Source organism: Sus scrofa, chromosome X (assembly GCF_054392235.1).
Source record: "Sus scrofa isolate SSC_HxYL_T2T_F1_AM1 chromosome X, Sscrofa_HxYL_maternal_Yorkshire_Landrace_v2.0, whole genome shotgun sequence".
In the NCBI taxonomy this organism is placed as follows: Eukaryota; Metazoa; Chordata; class Mammalia; order Artiodactyla; family Suidae; genus Sus; species Sus scrofa.
Window position 1 is genome coordinate 98117480 of NC_139401.1, and position 17438 is coordinate 98134917.

The 17438-nt window shown below is 53.3% G+C and overlaps 1 protein-coding gene across 4 annotated transcripts in view; it reads left to right on the forward strand.

Moving 5' to 3' along the window:
• Window positions 1-3883: 3883 nt before the first annotated feature.
• Window positions 3884-17438, forward strand: part of FRMPD3 (FERM and PDZ domain containing 3) — a 156370-nt gene continuing 142815 nt past the window's right edge. For 3 of the 4 annotated variants that reach the window (XM_085008120.1, XM_021080189.2, XM_085008122.1), the window contains exon 1: window positions 4194-4228. The gene's annotated coding sequence lies outside the window, so the exon portion shown is untranslated. Of the gene's footprint in view, window positions 4229-17438 lie in introns of all 4 variants that reach the window. The other variant, XM_085008121.1, reaches the window with a different exon arrangement.

A 17438-nucleotide genomic window follows, 5' to 3' on the forward strand; every position in this document is an offset into this window, starting at 1 on the left:
CTCAGTGGATTAAGGGTCCCTGAGCTGTGGTGTAGGTCACAGACGCAGCTCAGATCTGGCGTTGCCGTGGCCGTGATATAGGCTGGCAGCTACACCTCTGATGCAACCCTAGCCTGGGAACTTCCATACGCAGCAGCTGCAGCCCAAAAAAAGCAAACAAGAAAAAAGAAAACAGTCATAATCAGAGTCCCTACTCTCTCGGGTTTATTGTGAGGATTAAATGTGAAAATGCATGCGAAATGCTAGCATGATGTCTGGTCCATAATACGTGCTCAGTAAAAGTGAGCAGGTGTCATTATTATTACGATTCATTGTCATTATGTGGTTGGAATCCAGGTTCCACTCCTTATTGCTCTGTGAGTCTTGGCTACTTCCTCCTCTGTACAATAGGGAAGATCATGCCCCCTAAGTGAGGGGGTTGTGGTGATCATGAAACGAGTTAATGCATGTAAAGCTCTCAGGGCTGGCTGGAGGTTCTACCAGGGAAATGGAACTAATTGTATCCCCTGGGACGAAGAACCGTTGTCCTTTCGCTAAGAATATTAGCAGAGCGCCCAGCTGGCAGAGTGATAGGTCGATAAATGGTAGTCAGTATTACTGTTATTACTGGAGGCCAAGAGAGTCCCTGTCCATTTATTCCTGGATTCTCAGTTAAAGGTGAGTTAGGTTGCTTGGTTGTTAAATGTTGATTATAGTCCAAGGTACCAGTGAGGCTGGGCTGCCTCCATCTACTCTCCGTGTGCAAGGGAGAAAAATAGTGCCACTTATTAGCTTCGTCTCGATGTATTGATTTCAATAGGAAATAGACTTCTGGCTGGAAGATCTTCATTTGTCATCCAATTGTCATGAGATTTGTAGAGACTAAATGCTTACCCCGAGGGGCTCTTCCTCACGAAATTTCAGTGTGAATGGATTGAGGGTCCGAGTTTTACATGCAGGTGTTTATTTTGCTGCATTTTGGCACAGGGCTAAGAATGTTTTTTGTTTGCTTTTGTCTTTTTAGGGCCGCACCCGAGGTATATGGAAGTTTCCAGACCCGGGGCTGAATCAGAGCTGCAGCTGCCCGCCTAAGCCACAGCCACAGCAACTCAGGAACCTCCACCGGCTGAGCGAGGCCAGGGATCAAACGCGAATCCTCGTGGATCCTAGTCGGGTTTGTTACCACTGAGCCACACTGGGAACTCCACACAGGGTTAAGAATGTTGAAGAACGGGAGTTCCCTTCGTGGCTCAGCAGTTAATGAACCTGACTAGGATCCATGAGGATGCGGGTTCCAGCCCCGGCTTCGCTCAGTGGGTTAAGGATCCTGCTTTGCTGTGGCTGTGCCCGGCAGCTGCAGCTCCAATTTGATCCCTAGCCTGGGAACTTCCATAAGCTGCAGGTTTTGTCCCTAAATAAAAGCAAAAAGGAAAAAAAAAAAGAAAGAAAGAAAAAAAGAAAGAAAGAAGTGGATTTTGAAAGTTGTGCATTTAATCACTATTCAAAACTGGACTCTACCTCACTGCTCACCCAGGAGCCCTCACATTTGCATCTGTCCAGTGAGATACAGTCCTTCCCAATATTCTCTCCCCTTCAATACCCCTTATTTACTTGTGTTTATTGCAAAGCAGATTGACTGGAGCCTGGCATCTGCTCCCAGTGAGCCCAGCAAGCAGCAGAAGATGGCTAATCAGAGTCATAAAATGCATTTGTTTTAGTTATTAACCCATCGAGTTTTACTGTAACAACTGATACAAACCAACTTGTTGGTATGTGTTATTAATATTACAATTAATCAGGAATGAACGGGCTCAAGATCAGGGGACTCTGGAGGGGCTGCTACCACCCCAAGGAAACAAGCCAGGGACTGTCTGGCTGCAAATAGCATTATTCATACTGGACAGCTGGTTCCCGGCTCCCTCTCCAATCCCTGGAGACAAGGAGGCCAACACTGCCCTGCTTCTCTTCACCTCTCTCTTTTGGAAGGATTAGAAATCAAGTCTGAGTCACTTCTCTGGCTAGACTAGACTTCTTCTTCTTCTTTTTTTTTTTTTTTTTGTACTAGCTCAGTATGTCTGTGGCCCAACTTGTGACTCCTTGTGTGTCCCCGTGTATGTGTGTGCGTTGTGTTCCTCAGAGCATCTTCTTGCCTGTGGGTCTGTCTGTGCGTTTGCCCAGGAAAGCTGTGTGTTTCTCTCCCTGCATTTCTTTACTTTCACTCACCATCCATTTTTAATAATTGCCTCGGCTTGTTTTTCCAGCCTAGGCTACCCCTATCCAGATGCAGGGAATTTCCATCCTTTTTTTTTTTTTTCTTTCCACGGTAGGAAGTGCCAGGAAGGAAGCAAAAAGTGTGCTCAGTGGACGCAAGGCCGGATCTGCTAGTCAGCTACTCCACTGCTGAAACCAGCTGCGGAGAGCCACGGAGCCCTGCTCTCCTCTGTATCCTGGAAATTCCACGCAGCTTATGGAAACCATCCTCTGGCCTCAAGATTGCCCCTCAGTAGCCCTCTGGCCTCTTCTGAGGCTTTACCCAAATGCTTACATAGAACTGGAGGTGGGGAAGAAATTCCCCGTTGGAGTGGGTCCCCTTTTCCTAGCAGCCTCCATTCCCGAGTCCAGGCACACAGGGGAAATTGAGGGGGGTCTCACCCTTCACCCTAGAACTGCGGAGGCTCAAGCGTGCCAGTGGGAGCGGTGAGGGGCCTCTGACGTGTGAAAATTCCCCAAGCCTTCAGCATCATCAGAGGCTCTTCAACCCCACCCCTTGCATCTGTTTTTCTCTCCCCTGGCCTCATCTTTGCCCTCCTAGACCTACTGTCCAGTTTCCCAGTCCCTCTGGGTCCCCACTGAGGCTACCTCTTGGGGGAGAAGGAGAGCGGCCTTTCTTCTTTGTCCCCAAAACTCCTCTCAAGGGATCTGGAGCCACCTGGGAGGCCAAGAGCTTTTTCTTGAATCTCGGTTGCTACATGTTTAGTATTCACAGCGTGTCTCTAAAAAATGTTCTGAGATCATTCATCAGGCACTGTGCTGTGTGCCTAGCTACTCTCCTTTGGGGTGTGTGTGTGTGTGTGTGTGTGTGTTATGCAGGACCCTCCCTCCATCTGCTGGTGAACACAAACACGCACACACACACACACACACACACACACACGCACACACACACCTTAACCTCTTTCCCTTCTCCCCAAACCAACCGCATGCTCAAAGCAGACCTCTGCCAGCTGGCAGATCGCTCCCTTTCTGAGGTGGGCTCCTGGGCTGGGGCTGGGCCTGGGCTCAAAACAGCTCGCACTCCAGGGCTGGGGAGAGGCGCGGTGAGCAGGAGCCGGAGCCAAAACTCAAGGTGCGTGTGGATGTTGGCGGTGGTGACCAGAAGGGGAGCTGCAGGGAGGGCAACCCCAGCAGAAGGCGAGCAACCGGGGGGGAGGGGGGGTGACGGGGAGCGCGAGAAGGCAAGGTCAAGGGCCAGGGGATGGAGTCCCCAAGCGAGCGTTCCCGTGGCCCCTTCCCCGCAGTTCGCTCCCCACCCCCATTCCCCCCACTTTCCTGGGTTCACTTTGGAAATTGCCTTGCCCTCTTCGCTGCCAGCAGTTCCCGGCAGAGCCCAGCCGGAACGGTCAGGTTCAAGAAGTGAGGCAGCGCGGGGCTGGGTGGCAGGGTTGTGTCTTGGGAGATTCTTTCCCCAATTGTCAATTTTGTGCTTATTTTTAGTTGTGACCCGAGCCGGCAGCTGTGCCTTTAAGCCGCGTTCCCATTCGGGGAAACCGACGCCAGCACTCGAGGGTCGGGAGGCGCCGGAGAGGCCCCCTCATTCCCTACTCCCCTCTTTCCTCCCCCTCCCCCTCCCCTCCCCCCGCCCCCTCTCCCCTCCCCTCCTCGGCCGTCCGGCCGCCTCGCCGCCATCCGTCACCTCGCCGCCTGCCGCACTCCTGGAGCGAGCGAGAGACGAGCGAGCCACGGCGATGGTGCCGCCCGCGGCGCAGCCATGGAGCCCGCCGGAGGAGCCCGCGCGCGCCGCTGCCAGCTTGCCCGCAGCCCGCCGCCTGCGCGCCAGCTCCCCGCGTCCCGGGCCAGCTGCTGCCGCCCCGCCAACCTTCGCCCGCCCCGCCGCCCGGCGCCACTGAGCCCCACGCCCGTGCCGGGCTCGGGGACACGGGCGCCCTAGTCCCGCCGCCGCCGCCGCCGCCGCCGCCGCGCCGCCGCGCCGCCGAACAGCAGGAGGAGGAAGAGGAGGCGGAGGAGGAAGGTAAGAAGCGCGCAGCCTTCAGGGGGGCGCGCCTGCAGTCTCAGCCCGGCCGGGGTGAGTGGCGGCGGGAGCGTGCCGCCCCGGGCCGGCTCGGGGACGACGGGCGCCTGGGCGCCCCCGGGAGCCGGGGTCCGGGCGGCGGGCGCTGAGCGTCGGGCGGCCGGGAGTTTGGGAGGGCGGGGGGAGCGGCCGGTGGCGTGCCCACTGCCCCGGTGAGTCGCCGGCTTGGCGGGCTCGCCGCGGCCGCCGGGGGTGCGGGGTTGAGGAGCCGAGCGCAGGAGAGTGCAGCGCGTTCATTATGGAGCCTTTGTGTGCGCGCCGGGGCCGTGGGCACAGTTGGGAAAGCCGGCGAGACGCGGGGCCTGGCTGCTGGGAGGTGGCCACTTAGCCGGGGTGCCCCGAGAAGCCCGAGCCCCGGGGCTGCCAGAAACAGCTGTCTGAAGCATGTGCGTGGTTCCCGGGGCCATGTTCACACGCGGACACGGACGCACACACACGCACACACAGCCGCACCGTATACCCGGCGCTCAGCTTACACAGTCACCCCCATCCAAAGACGAAACACACACATACACAGCTACAGTTGCCCCCTCCCACCAGGATGCTAATACAGCACTGACCCATACACACACAACTGCATGCACCCCCTCCCCAGCACTGCTAAAACATGCCCCCCCCCCCACACACACTCCTCTGCTCCCCAGCCTGGTGCTTTGGAGCTTGGAGAGTGTGTATATGTGTATGTGAGTGAATGTGTTGTCTCAGAGTGTCCCTGACAAACTACGTGACAACTGCACATCACTGCAGATCCTGTACCTGCCCCCCCCCCCAACGCACAAACAGCTAACCTCCACCCCAAGCTACTTTGGATTCCTCCACCATGGCCCCTAAGAATTCCATTCTGGTCAAAAGCCTTCCCAACTCTTGTCGGCCCGTCCACACCTGAGCTCCTGGGCCCCTCATGTACACCCCCCACCCCCCCCCACACACACACTGAAACCACTGCAGGGGCCAAGATGCTTGACACCTTATGTTAGAAGCAGGTGGCATCCCCACCCTTGCAGCTGCCACCAAAGAGCCCCTGATGACAGTGTAAGCTGAATTGTGCCAGACCGCCCCCCCCGCCCCACCCTCCTGGCATCTTAGTCTGGCTGCAGAGCCCTCAAGACCACAGGGTGGTCTCAGCATCCTGCAGCTCTTGCGGAGGGCGGGGCAGTCTCTGGACTCCTGCCCATTGGAGAAACTGCTATAAGAGCAAGGCTCCCTTGGGGGCGCCCTTCTTGGGGTGGAAGGTGGGAGACTCTGTGCTGACTCAGAGAGAAGCCCCAAGTGAGTTTTTTACCCCTGGAAGTCATGGGGTAAAAGACACGCATTTTGGCCTAGAGGGCCTGGGGTGCTGTGGCAATTCCACCACCAGGGCCCTCAGCTGGGGGACCTTGCTCCTCCCTCCCTCTCCTGCTCACTGCAGGAGAAACCAGGGGAACCCAGTTCCCACTTTCCCAGGGTCCGAGAGGGGCTTCCCAGGAAGCCTTTTCCATTTCCACTGAGCAAAAGGCTCTCGGCTCTGCTCCCCCACCCCAGAGACCTCGGTTAGACTTGGCCATGCCCAAGCAGACATGCCAGCTCCTACCCAATTTCGTAGGTTTTTTTTTTCCCAATTCATGGGAGAGAAGCAATTCAATCTCAGCAGCGTGGCATGAAAGTACCCCTGAGGTGAAATAAGACATAATGTATGGCGGGGGGGGCACCAGTGGGTATGACTGGTTTAAGTGGAGCCTCCTAGTCAGACTGTAGCCCTTGGTAAAATCGTGACAGCGATGGCTTCGATGGCTTCGACGTCAGAGCCCCTTCCCCGCACCCCTCCCCTGGGCCACTCCAGGCGTCTCTGGGTCCCCTCCCCCATCCCCTTAGACGTTTAGGTGGGGCTTTGCTCCCAGCACCATCAAATATGAAGACAGAATCCCTGGCTGGCCAAGGTGTGAAGAGCTGAGGAAGGTTTATTGCCTTCACCATTTAGGTAACGCTTGCGTTTTCTTTTTTTTTCTTTTTTTTTTGGTCTTTTTGCCTTTTCTAGGGCCGCTCCCGCGGCATATGGAGGTTCCCAGGCTAGGGGTCCAATCGGAGCTGTAGCCGCCAGCCTACGCCACAGCCCCAGCAACTCGGGATCCAAGCTGCATCCCATCTGTGACCTACACCACTGCTCACGGCAACGCCGGATCCTTCATCCACTGAGTGAGGCCAGGGATCGAACCCGCGACCTCATGGTTCCTCGTCGGATTCGTTCATCACTGAGCCACGGCGGGAACTCCACGTTTGCGTTTTCAAAGGAGGCCGAGGAGTGGCTCCGTTGGTGGGGCTTTGGGGCATCTGTGGCAGGACCCAGGCTGGAGCGTCTGGATGGCCGTCGATGGCATCACATCGGCTGTCTCTGTCTGGCCCGAGTTATGGGTGATGTGGGAGGGGGAGTAGGGGCGTGGGAAGGTGGGATGTAATTACGGAGGACTCAGAGGCCCCCCTGAGAGAAGGCTTAAATGGTTGTGAGAGGCAATCGGGAGCCACTGCAGGATTCTGAGAAGGGAGGGGATAAGACCCTAGCAGGAGAGCAACACTTCTTGCTGTGAGCAGAGATCCTCTCCTCTCTCCTACCAGCACCCACCACCACCACTGCCTTACAAGTGTGAGCCGATGGCCCGGCCGGAGTTGGGGTGGGGGGGGTAGGTGCCCCAGGTTCCTGACCCTCAGCATCTTCCCAGCTCTGAGGCACCCCTGCAGACTGGCTAGGTGAGCTGCCTGAAGCCAGCAGGTGCCCCCCCCCAAACACCAGCTAGTGATGCTCTTGGCGCTGTGGCTTCGGAGAATGCAGTGGAGCTGCTGCCTCGCTGGGTGAGGGGGCCGGGGAGTCCTAGTGGGCTGCAGGCCCCATGTTAAATGAGTATGAGACCTCTCTCTCTGGTGAAGGGCACAGTCCCGGCCTCTTGGGAAGTGAGCTGTGTAGCCTGATCAGGGGATTTTGGCACCGATGAGGTCCTCTGGGAGCAGTCGTGGGTTGAAAAAGTGCTACGGGAAAGCCCTGGGATTGCTGATAACAGCCGCAAACTGGGCAAGGCTGGAGGGGTATGGGATGGGGGGGGGCATGGGCAGAGGAGAGGCCTTGGTTTGGCACCGCCCCACTGCAGTAGTCCCCCCCCCCAGGCCTTGGAGGGAGCACCGCTGGATGCTGGAAGGTGGAAGGGCTCTGTACCCACCCCTCCCCCCACCCTGCAGAAATGATCTGGCGCCACAGCCAGCACGGGATGAGGCACCCTGAGAGGGCAGCACCCCCAATGGAAGAAGGATCCCTGTCCTTTTGGAGCCTTTAGGCTCGATGAAGCCACAACACACACACACACACACACACACATTGCATACAGTACCAACAGGGACACACAAGCACGCTTGTGTACACATGCACACACAAGCACATATATAACACGCACCTGGAGCAAATTATGGGAAATAAGTTGCACGCTGACAGGCTCGGCTTCTGGGGATTCATGGCTTCAAAGAAGCCCTAGCGATCACTTCTGCGGGGGCTGGAAGTGTCCCCTTTGATATTGGGTGAAGCCCCTTAGCTCAGACAGGCCCTGGGAGGAGGCCACACCCAAGATAGCTTCATCCGTGGTCCAGCCTTAAGGCTATTAGCATTCGCAGCAGAAAACTCTGTTCTGGCTCTTCTCTCAAGGACTTCTGTTTTCCTTCTTGCCATAAATCCAAAAAGGAAAACATTCTCTTGCATTATCATCAGCCAAAAGGAAGGACTCTCAAAATGGGCCGGACCTTGCAGTCCTGCTGAGAAATCTGAGGGCTGGGGCGGAGGGGAGGGAGCCAGCGGAGGGAAACGCAGCATCTTCCCTCCTTTCCAGTGCCCCCTCAGCTGAGCTGGGGAGGAGAGAGTAGGGATCTTGGGGGTCCTGTATTATTTCCCACCCGCAACGGGCAGCGCCCCCTTTCCTGGGGCACCACCCTCACACCCGAACGTTAACAGCCCGGTGGCACGCTCGCGCCTATTCCCCTGGGCAGTTAGAAAAAAAGAAAAACGAGCTTGGAAATCTGGAGTGTGAGTGCCACACGGGGGCAGGGGGAGGCGAGAGAGGGGGCTGCTGCCTGTTCCACCACGGAGCCAGGAGCCAGCTGCCGGCTTGTGTTTGCATTGATAAACAGGAGGCAACCAGGTTTTTCTGTATGCGTGCCCTAGCTGGTGACCTTTTCTGAGCCTCAGCTTTACTTCGGCATTAGCCACCCTACCCTGCTAGCCATCCCTAGCTTTTTGAAGAGGCTCTTTGCCTGGCCGCCCTCTTCGGGTCTCCTTCCACCTCAGCGACGCCTCCTTTTTTTTCTGTTTCACGAGGAATTTCTCCTGCCCCTCAGATCTTCTGTCCCCACTCATGGCTTCGCCTCTCATCCCTTCCCAGGCCATCCCCACTTCTCCAGCCCAACCTAACCCCTCCCTCTATTTCCACCTTCTTACGGACCATCTCCCCTTAGAGAGCCTGCCGGCATGTCAGACTCAACATTCAGGAACTCATCTCAGTTTGTCCCGAAGATGCCTGGCTCTCCTGACCTCTCTGGTACACAATCTTTCGAGTCTCCCAGACTAGAAACCTCAGAACCATCTCTGACTCTACCCTGGTCCACCCTGACCCTGCCACCACCTCATGTCTACACTGCCCTGAGTGTCTATCCTTTCTGGTCCGTAAGACACACACCTGCCCAGATCAATATTCCTCAATATCCTTTATTCATGATGCGTATGATCAGCATCTTCGAGGGAGTGATACCTGGGGGATAAATTTCAACTTCCTAAGCCTGGCGTTCAAGGCTCTCATTGAGTGGGCTTAACGCCGTGTTTTCTTCCAACCTTATTTCTTACCTTGCCCACGTCATGGATCCTCAAATTTTATTATGTCTCAAAATCACGTGGCGGGCGGGGGGGGCAATGGTTAAAATGCAGATTCCTGGGTCCCACCATCTGAGCCTTTGTTTCAGTGGGTCTAGAGCGGGATATGCATTAGATGAACAAACTCCCCCAAGTTGTCACAGAAGTTCATTCATGCGCCCAACGCACAGTGAGGCCAGATACACCGAAACCTTGGAGTCTGGAGCAGAGAAAGGTTTGTTGCAGGGCCAAGCAACAAAGAATGGATGGCTTGTGCTCAAAAACACCGACCTCCCCTGTGATTTCGGGGGAGACATTTTATAGACCAAATTTGGGGTGAGGGCTGCCGGGTGCGAGCCTTTCTTCTGATTGGCAGGTGGTGAGGTAAGAGGGCGGTGCTCAACCTGAAGTTACCCTCTTCTGCCTGGGTCTGGGGGGCCTCAGTTACTGCCGCAGAGCTCAAAGGTATTGTTATGTATATCTTAGGACTCTGCCCCCAGGCTGCCCTATTGTTTCTTGTTTGCTCCTCTTTAGTTTCTGCATATTCCTCCCACCCACACCCCCTTCCCTGATTAGCAACTGTTTGAATCTGCCCTTTGGAACCCTGGGAGGTCTAGGGGGCCCGAAGCCTTTATCCCACAAAGAAGAAACTGGGTCACAGAATGGCTTCTGTATCCCAGAGGGCCCCACGGGGTCCTGCCCCGTTTCAAAGGGATGCTGAGGTTCTTGGTGTACTTAAGAAACACAGCCCTAGGTCAGCCCTGTACTCCAGCCAAATTTCTTTCCTCGGGGTTGCTTGAACATGCATTGTGCACATGTTTTATCGCATCTGTGCTCTTGTTCATGCCACCCATTCACCAGGAGCACACTCTCCTCTCGGTCCTCTGCTCCTATCCAATACCTCTTTACTCAACCTTCAACACGCATTCAAATTCACCTCCCCTGTGAAGCCTTCTCTGATCCTTTTAGAATGAAGGCATCTCTCTCTCTTTCTCTCTCTCTCTCTCTCTCTCTCTCTCTCCCCTCCTCTCCCTGCTCAGAACTCCTGCACTTCCTGTCTCTAAAATTTGGTAAGGGAGTTCCCACTGTGGTGCAGCAGAAACGAGTCTGACTAGGAACCATGAGGTTGTGGGTTCGATCCCTGGCCTCACTCAGTGGGTTCAGGATCCAGCATTGCTGTGAGCTGTGGTGTAGGTCGCAGACACGGGCTCGGATCCCATGTTGCTGTGGCTGTGGCGTAGGCCGGCGGCCACAGCTCTGTTTTGACCCCTAGCCTGGGAACCTCCATATGCCGTGGGAGAGGCTCTAGAAAAGGCAAAAAGACAAAATAATATAAATAAATAAATAAAATAAAATTTGATGAGTACGTCACTGATATACCGCATTATTGTTATTATTATTATTGCTTGAATCATTAATGCATATATTCTTCATATGCCCATATAACTTCTTTTTTCTCATCTGATACACTTATTTTCTTTTTTCTTTAGTTTTACTGAAATATAGTTGACTTGCAATGTTGTATTCGTTTCAGGTGTACAGCAAAGTGCATCTGTCATACGTATGAATATATCCATTCTATTTTCCCATTTGGGTTATTGCAAGCTATTGAGTAGATTTTCCTGTGCTCTACGGTAGGTCCATCGTTATTGGGAGAGTGGGGATAGCATATACACACTACTGTATAAAATAGATGAATAGCCAATATAATTTCTTTTTTTTAATGATTTTTATTTTTTCCATGATCGCTGGTTTACAGTGTTCTGTCAATTGTCTACTGTACAGCAAGGAGCCCCAGTCACAATATAACTTCTTATATGTGTCTGTCTTATCTACATGGTAAATTCCATGAAGGAAAGACCCTGATGTTTTTCATCCCGTTTTTTTTCTTTTGAGGGCCACACCTGCAGCATATGGAGGTTCCCAGGCTACGGGTCGAATTGGAGCTGTAGCTGCCGGCCTATACCACGGCCACAGCAACACAGGATCCGAGCCGTGTCTGCAACCTACACCACAGCTCACGGCAATGCCAGATTAACTCACTGAGCGAGGCCAGGGATCGAACCTGCATCCTCATGGATGCTAGTCGGATTCGTTTCTGCTGAGCCACGATGGGAACTCCTTTTTTTTTAAACCTCCGTAATACACACACAATGCCTTACACGTAGTAGGTGTTCAATCAGCATTTCTTGGGTTGGATTGAATACTAGTTCATAGTAGACAGAGATCTATCTCATCTCCTCCAGCGCATCAGTCCCATAAATGTTTACTGAGCACCATTTATGTGCAGGGTGCCGTGCTAGTTGCTAGAAAGGGGCCCCTTGTCTTCCTCAATGTCAGTCATCTGCATTCATAGGGCCTAGTGCATATAAGAGGTCCTTGCTAGATACTTACTGAGTAAACAAATGAATTAGTGAGTAACTAAGTGAAGGGATGAAGTTCAGACAGGCATCACTTGAATAAGGACTTAGGGCAGCTGTCAGATAGGAGGTAGGAGTGGAAGATAAAGCTAAGGGAGTCTGAGGTACAGCGAATGGCTATTGTTTTATTTATTTATTTATTTATTTATTTATTTATGTCTTTTTAGGGCCGCACCCAGGTTAGGGGTCCAGTCGGAGCGGCTGCCGCCAGCCTACGCCAGAGCCACAGCAACGCCAGATCCGAGCCCCATCTGCGACCTACACCACAGCTCACGGCAACATCGGATCCTTAACCCACGGAGCGAGGCCAGGGATCGAACCCGCAACCTCGTGGTCCCTAATCGGACTCATTTCCACTGCACCACGACGGGAACTCCTGTTTTAGTTCTTTATTAAGAACATTTCTTGGAGTTCCCGACGTGGTGCAGCGGAAATGAATCTGACTAGAAACCTTGAGGTTGCGGGTTCGATCCCTGGCCTCACTCCGTGGGTTAAGGATCCGATGTTGCCGTGAGCTGTGGTGTAGGTCGCAGATGGGGCTCGGATCTGGCGTTGCTGTGGCTCTGGCGTAGGCTGGCAGCTGAGGCTCTGATTGGACCCCTAGCCTGGGAACCTCCATATGCCACGAGTGTGGCCCTCAAAAGACAAAAGACAAAAAAAAGAGAACATTTCTCGCCCCAAATAGCTATATCAGTATAGTAACTCCATATACCTGTTTGTCCACATCAAGTAATTATCAGGCCATGGCTGTATTTGCTTCATGCATCTTTTTTTTTTTCCCCCTTTGCTAAAGTATTTTAAAATAAATTTTAAACATCACTCGTGTCCTTTCATTCCTAGTACCTCTCTTTGCATGTTTGGAAAAACACAGACATTTTCTCATATAACCACAGTCCCATTAACATACCTAACAAAAGTAACCATGATGCTTTTGTGTTATCCCTTACCCGGTCTACACGCAAATGTCCTCAAGTGTCTCAAAACATGTTCTACAGCTGGCTTGTTAGAATCCAGGTCCCAAAGAGCTCTGCCCACTACATTTTGTCGTTGTGTCTTTTACGGCCCTTTCGACAGTCCCCTCTCCCTAACTGGTTAGAGAAGTCATGTCAGTTGTTCTGTCCGCCGCCTCACATTCTGGCCTGTTCGCTTTTCCTTACTGTCATTTAGCTTGTTCCACTATCTCCTGTATCTCTCAAAAGTGGAAGTTTTCTCTCGGCTTGGTCTGCTTCAGGCTTTTCTTTTTTTTTTCTCCTTTTTCTCCTCCCCTTTGGCAGAGTGATTAAAAGGGGGCCCGCATGGAGGCATTTACAGGCAGTTAGGGGGCTGTTCGAGTAGCTGGCTGGGGCTAGAAAGGAGGTGGATGGCCGGATTTCGGAGGTAGAAGAAACGTGACTTACCTACCAATTGGATGAGTGGGATAAGGAAGGAAGACGAGTCAAAGATGATGCCGAGACGCTGAGCCTGCATGATGGGGAGAGTAATAATACCGTCATATCATATCTGAAGGATCGGTTTTTAATGAGAGCAGCAGGAATTATGGTTCGATGAAAAGAGGAACTTTTCTCACAGTAATAAGCCATCTGCTCTGTTTTTTCTTGATAACACTATCTTGCCCAGAAAAACTTTGATTAGTGGTAGAGCTAGAAATGTGGGCCCTCCAGGAAAAAGAAAAAGAAAAAGAAAAAAAAAAAAAAAGGAAAGGGATTCCTCATTTTTTTGTTAACTGCCAAATAATTAAATTTCCAGTCTCGAGAGGAGGAGTAGTATGGGTACCAAATGACAGAGAGAAGGTAATGCTGGCATCACCCTGGCAGATTAGCTGATTGTCCCATATGACCATGGATGTCAGAGTCACCAGTTTTGGGCGAAGGCCTGAAGGATGCCAGGGCTTGGGATTTCTGTAGACTCAGCTGGTGAGCGTGGCTCAAGACCCACCTCCTTCCATAGGCTCCCCTGCCGTCTCCATCCCACACCCACTTCCCCATCCAATATGGAACCTGCAGCCTCTTTGGCCCTCAGTGGACAATGACAGCAGTGATTCTGCCAAAGTTAGAGATCACCCAGCAGCCCTGACAGATTCACTGGACTCTCAGGAAGCCCCCAGCCTCAAGAAAGACATGCCTCCACTGTTGAATCGGATCAGCTGAGAAGGACTCTCAGCTCCACCCGCTCGGAGGCTCATTCATAAAAGCTCTCCTTCCACCTTCCCCCAGCTCATCCTTCTTCCAGCTTTCTCTTCGGCTCCTCCATCCCTGCTCTGCCTCTTCCAGCCTACATTTATTCTCTCCAGTTAATCACCCACTGGCCCCTGCAGCCCATTGTGTCTCAGATTGATCACTTAAGCAGCATTATTGATCGCTCCGAAAGCCTTAGGAGGTGGGAGTGTACTGAAAACTAGAGACCCACCAGCCGATTGGCTGGTGAGACCTCTCTGGGCCTCAACTCCTCAACTGCCTGGAACATCTTTTGAGAAAGTGGGGGGTCCAGACAGAGCAGATCCTCAGAGGGCCTTCATTCATCTCATCCGTCCTTTTTTTCGGAGTTAAGGCGAGGTGCAACAGGAGTCTCTCAAGCACTCCTGGCTTCTAGCCCAATGCCAATGTTATGGTGAGAAGGAGAGAGCTAGGGGCCTGTTCTTTAGAAATTCATAATGTAGCAGAAAACAGATACTTATTCATGTGAAGCCACTAAGAATAACACAAGTTGGGAAACGATTACATGCCACGTTCCATGCTCTAAACAGCACCACAGGGGGTTCGGGGCGCAAAGGGAGTGAGCCGTGTGGGCTGGAGCGGAGGAAGAAGGCTTCCCGGAGGAGGATGAACTTGAGTTCAGTTGGGAATCATGTGTGAGATGGAGACGGTTGGCTTGAAAAAGAGCAGGCGTCCAAGGGGGGAGGCAGGGTTAGGGACAAGGCCAGAGGTGGAGATTGGTCATGGTGTGGTCAAGGAAGAGTGAGAAGGAGGTCGGACTAGAGGGGAGAGGGTGGGCGTGGAGGTGCCGTGGGGGAAAAAAATGACTTATGGGGGAAGGGATACCTGGAGTGGGGGGCACCTCTGATGTCAGCATGAGGAATTTGAACTTGAGGAGGCCCTGGAAGGCTATTGGCCAGTTAACGCAAAGTGTTTTAGGATGGTTAGCCCTGCCATCAGGAAGCAGACTTGACTGGAAGAAGCAGGGATTGGGACCAGCTTGTAAAGTACCATAGCCATCCCAGTGAGAGGGAAGTATGGTGGTGGCAGTGGGCAGAGAGAAGGTTTTGATCCAAAAGGCGCTGAAGGACGTTCCCGTTGTGATTCAGCAGTAACGAACCCAACTGGTATCCAGGAGGATGGGGGTTCGATCCCTGGCCTCGCTCAGTGGGTTAAGGATCCGGCGTTGCCGTGCGCTGTGGTGTTGGTCGTAGACGTGGCTTGGATCACGCGTTGCTGTGGCTGTGGTGTAGGCCAGCGGCAATGGCTCCGATTCGACCCCTAGCCTGGGTACTTCCATATGCCAAGGGTGCAGCCCTAAAAAAACAGAACAACAAAACAACAAAAGGCATTGAAGGCATCGTGTGACTGATAAACCAAGTACACGCTCTAGACTTGTTTCCGTCTCATCCACACCCCCTCCTCTTAGCCTCAAAACTTACGTGTTGTTTTTGCCCCCCCTCCCCCATGGCTCAGAGCCTTCACCAGGGCAGAATGTCACTGGCACTAAGACAGCAATGGGTATCCTGCATAAAGTCGATTTGCACCCAGGCCTTCCAGGCCAGGGCCTGTAGGAGTGAGTAGTGGGGAGTCTGGCCACAGAATCCAGTGGTGATGACAGCCGAGCTGCAGGGTTGAGTCCTACCCCCTCTTCCCCCAACAGGGAGGCTGGAGGCAGAGGCTGTCCATTTCAAGCTCCCGAGACCTGTGAGAGCGGAGACACCTTCCAACCGCCCCGGTAGAATCAGTTTGAAACCTCCTCTCAGCCTTTGGGATCATCCCTGTGGAGGTCGCACCTGTGCCAGGGCATGGCGAGCGCTACCACAGCACTTTATTGCCAGCTGGAGCCCTGTTGTTCCAGCTGGTATGAGAGAAATAAGCGAGGGGCCCACAGGTGGGTGGGAGGGTGATGGTAGAGGCCCCCGCCTGCTCATTTGCTTCGCCACCGGCTCTCTGCTCCCTGCCCAGCGAATTTCATCCGTGGGCAGGTGGCTGGGCCAAGTCTCCCATCCCCGGGTTGGAGGGGAATAGAGAACATACAGGTAAAGGCATATGTGCGAGGTTTTAGCCCCCTGCCTCTGCCTGCTTCTTCGTATGGAAGGCAAGGGTGCCTTCTATCGATGAATGAGTGGAGAGTAAGTCTCCCCAGGCTGTGGGCTCCTAACTGCCAGGGGAACTCAGCTCTGGGGGCAGGACCACCCAAAGAGGCCTCTCTTTGCTCTGATCCGAACCCACTGGGAAAACAGAGGAACAGATGGCTAGACTGGTGGTTGAACACACGTGAGCGAGTGCACGCGCGCACACGCACACACACACACACTGCAGAGTCTGTCGACCAGCGGTCTCCAGCATTTCTCTGCTGGAGATTTTCTGTTCTGATTTCTGATCAGTCTTCCAGTTGCTGGTTTGCGGGGGGCGGGGATGGTGTCGAGGAGGGTGGCTGAGAAGTGGACAGGTGTCCTGGGTAGGAGATGTTCATGGAAGGTGGGGGGTTGGGTGGAGGGAGTGCGAGTCGTGACGAGGGCGGTTGTCCCATTTACGCCCCTTACGTGCAAAAGTCCGTTGAAAGCCGAAGAGACGAGGGCACGGCGGGGACAACTGGCTTAGGAGTCAACCAGGTAAGTGTTAAGACCGTTCCTGTTGGAGATCTTGCTGCACTCAGCCCTCTCTGTTCTCTCCCAGATTTTGTCTTTCATCTATACATTTTCCCTTCACTAATCCTTCTCTCTCTTCCACTTCAACCCCAGACCCAAATGAGTCACTTACAGATGAATTGCCAGTTGACACAGGGGGACACTGAGGTATCCAGATTATTTTTTAATGGGACTTGCCTCCGATTCTATAGCAAGATGGCCAGAAGTCTGGATCTTGCTTTGCGTTTGTGGCCCGCAACTCTGAAAACCAGCCCACTCACAGGGCTGGCGAGGGCCCTGTGTGTCGCACTGGCTCTGTTGCCACCATCGGTGAAATCACAGAGAATGCAGATATGATTAATAAAGCAAGTGTTGTTCCATATTCATCTCATCACCTAGAGTCAGGCTGTAATCTTTCTAATATGTACAGAAATCACTCACTGACAGAGAAGGGGGGGTTATTAAACAGATCCAGCAGCCTGCTGTTGCCATACAGTTTAGTGTCTGTCACCTGCAAAGTCCAAATCAGAATTGGCTGTTGGGTCTTTCTCCCCACCCCCCACCCCCTTCACTCTAGTGGTTTCCACACTCAGTCTAAATACAGCTTGTCCTGCTTTGGAATTCTGGGTGATGGCAGGAAACGATAAAGCCTGGCCTTTAACCTAAGCTCCAGTTCCATTTCATTATGACTTTAAGGACATTTTCTCTTTGGCGTTTACCATCACTTTCGATTCATCACCGCTAAAGCCAAACTCGGGATCTCCTCTCCAGCCTGTCCCTCCACGCTGATCCCCAGCCCTGAGCCCTTCCCCGGATCTCCGCCTGTTAGTGACGCCCTCACGCATTCAGCAGCCAAGAGCTGAGCCTTGGAATCAGCTGCACGCCCCCCCCCCACGCCCCCATCGGTCATCATCGCATCTTGGCAGTTCATCTCTCACAAGTGCTTCACGAGTCCATGGCTTCTTGACCATTCCCACTGCTGCCATCCCAGCCCACACTCGTTACCTCACGCCTGGATTACTGCAGCCGCCTCCTGACTGGTCTCAGCCT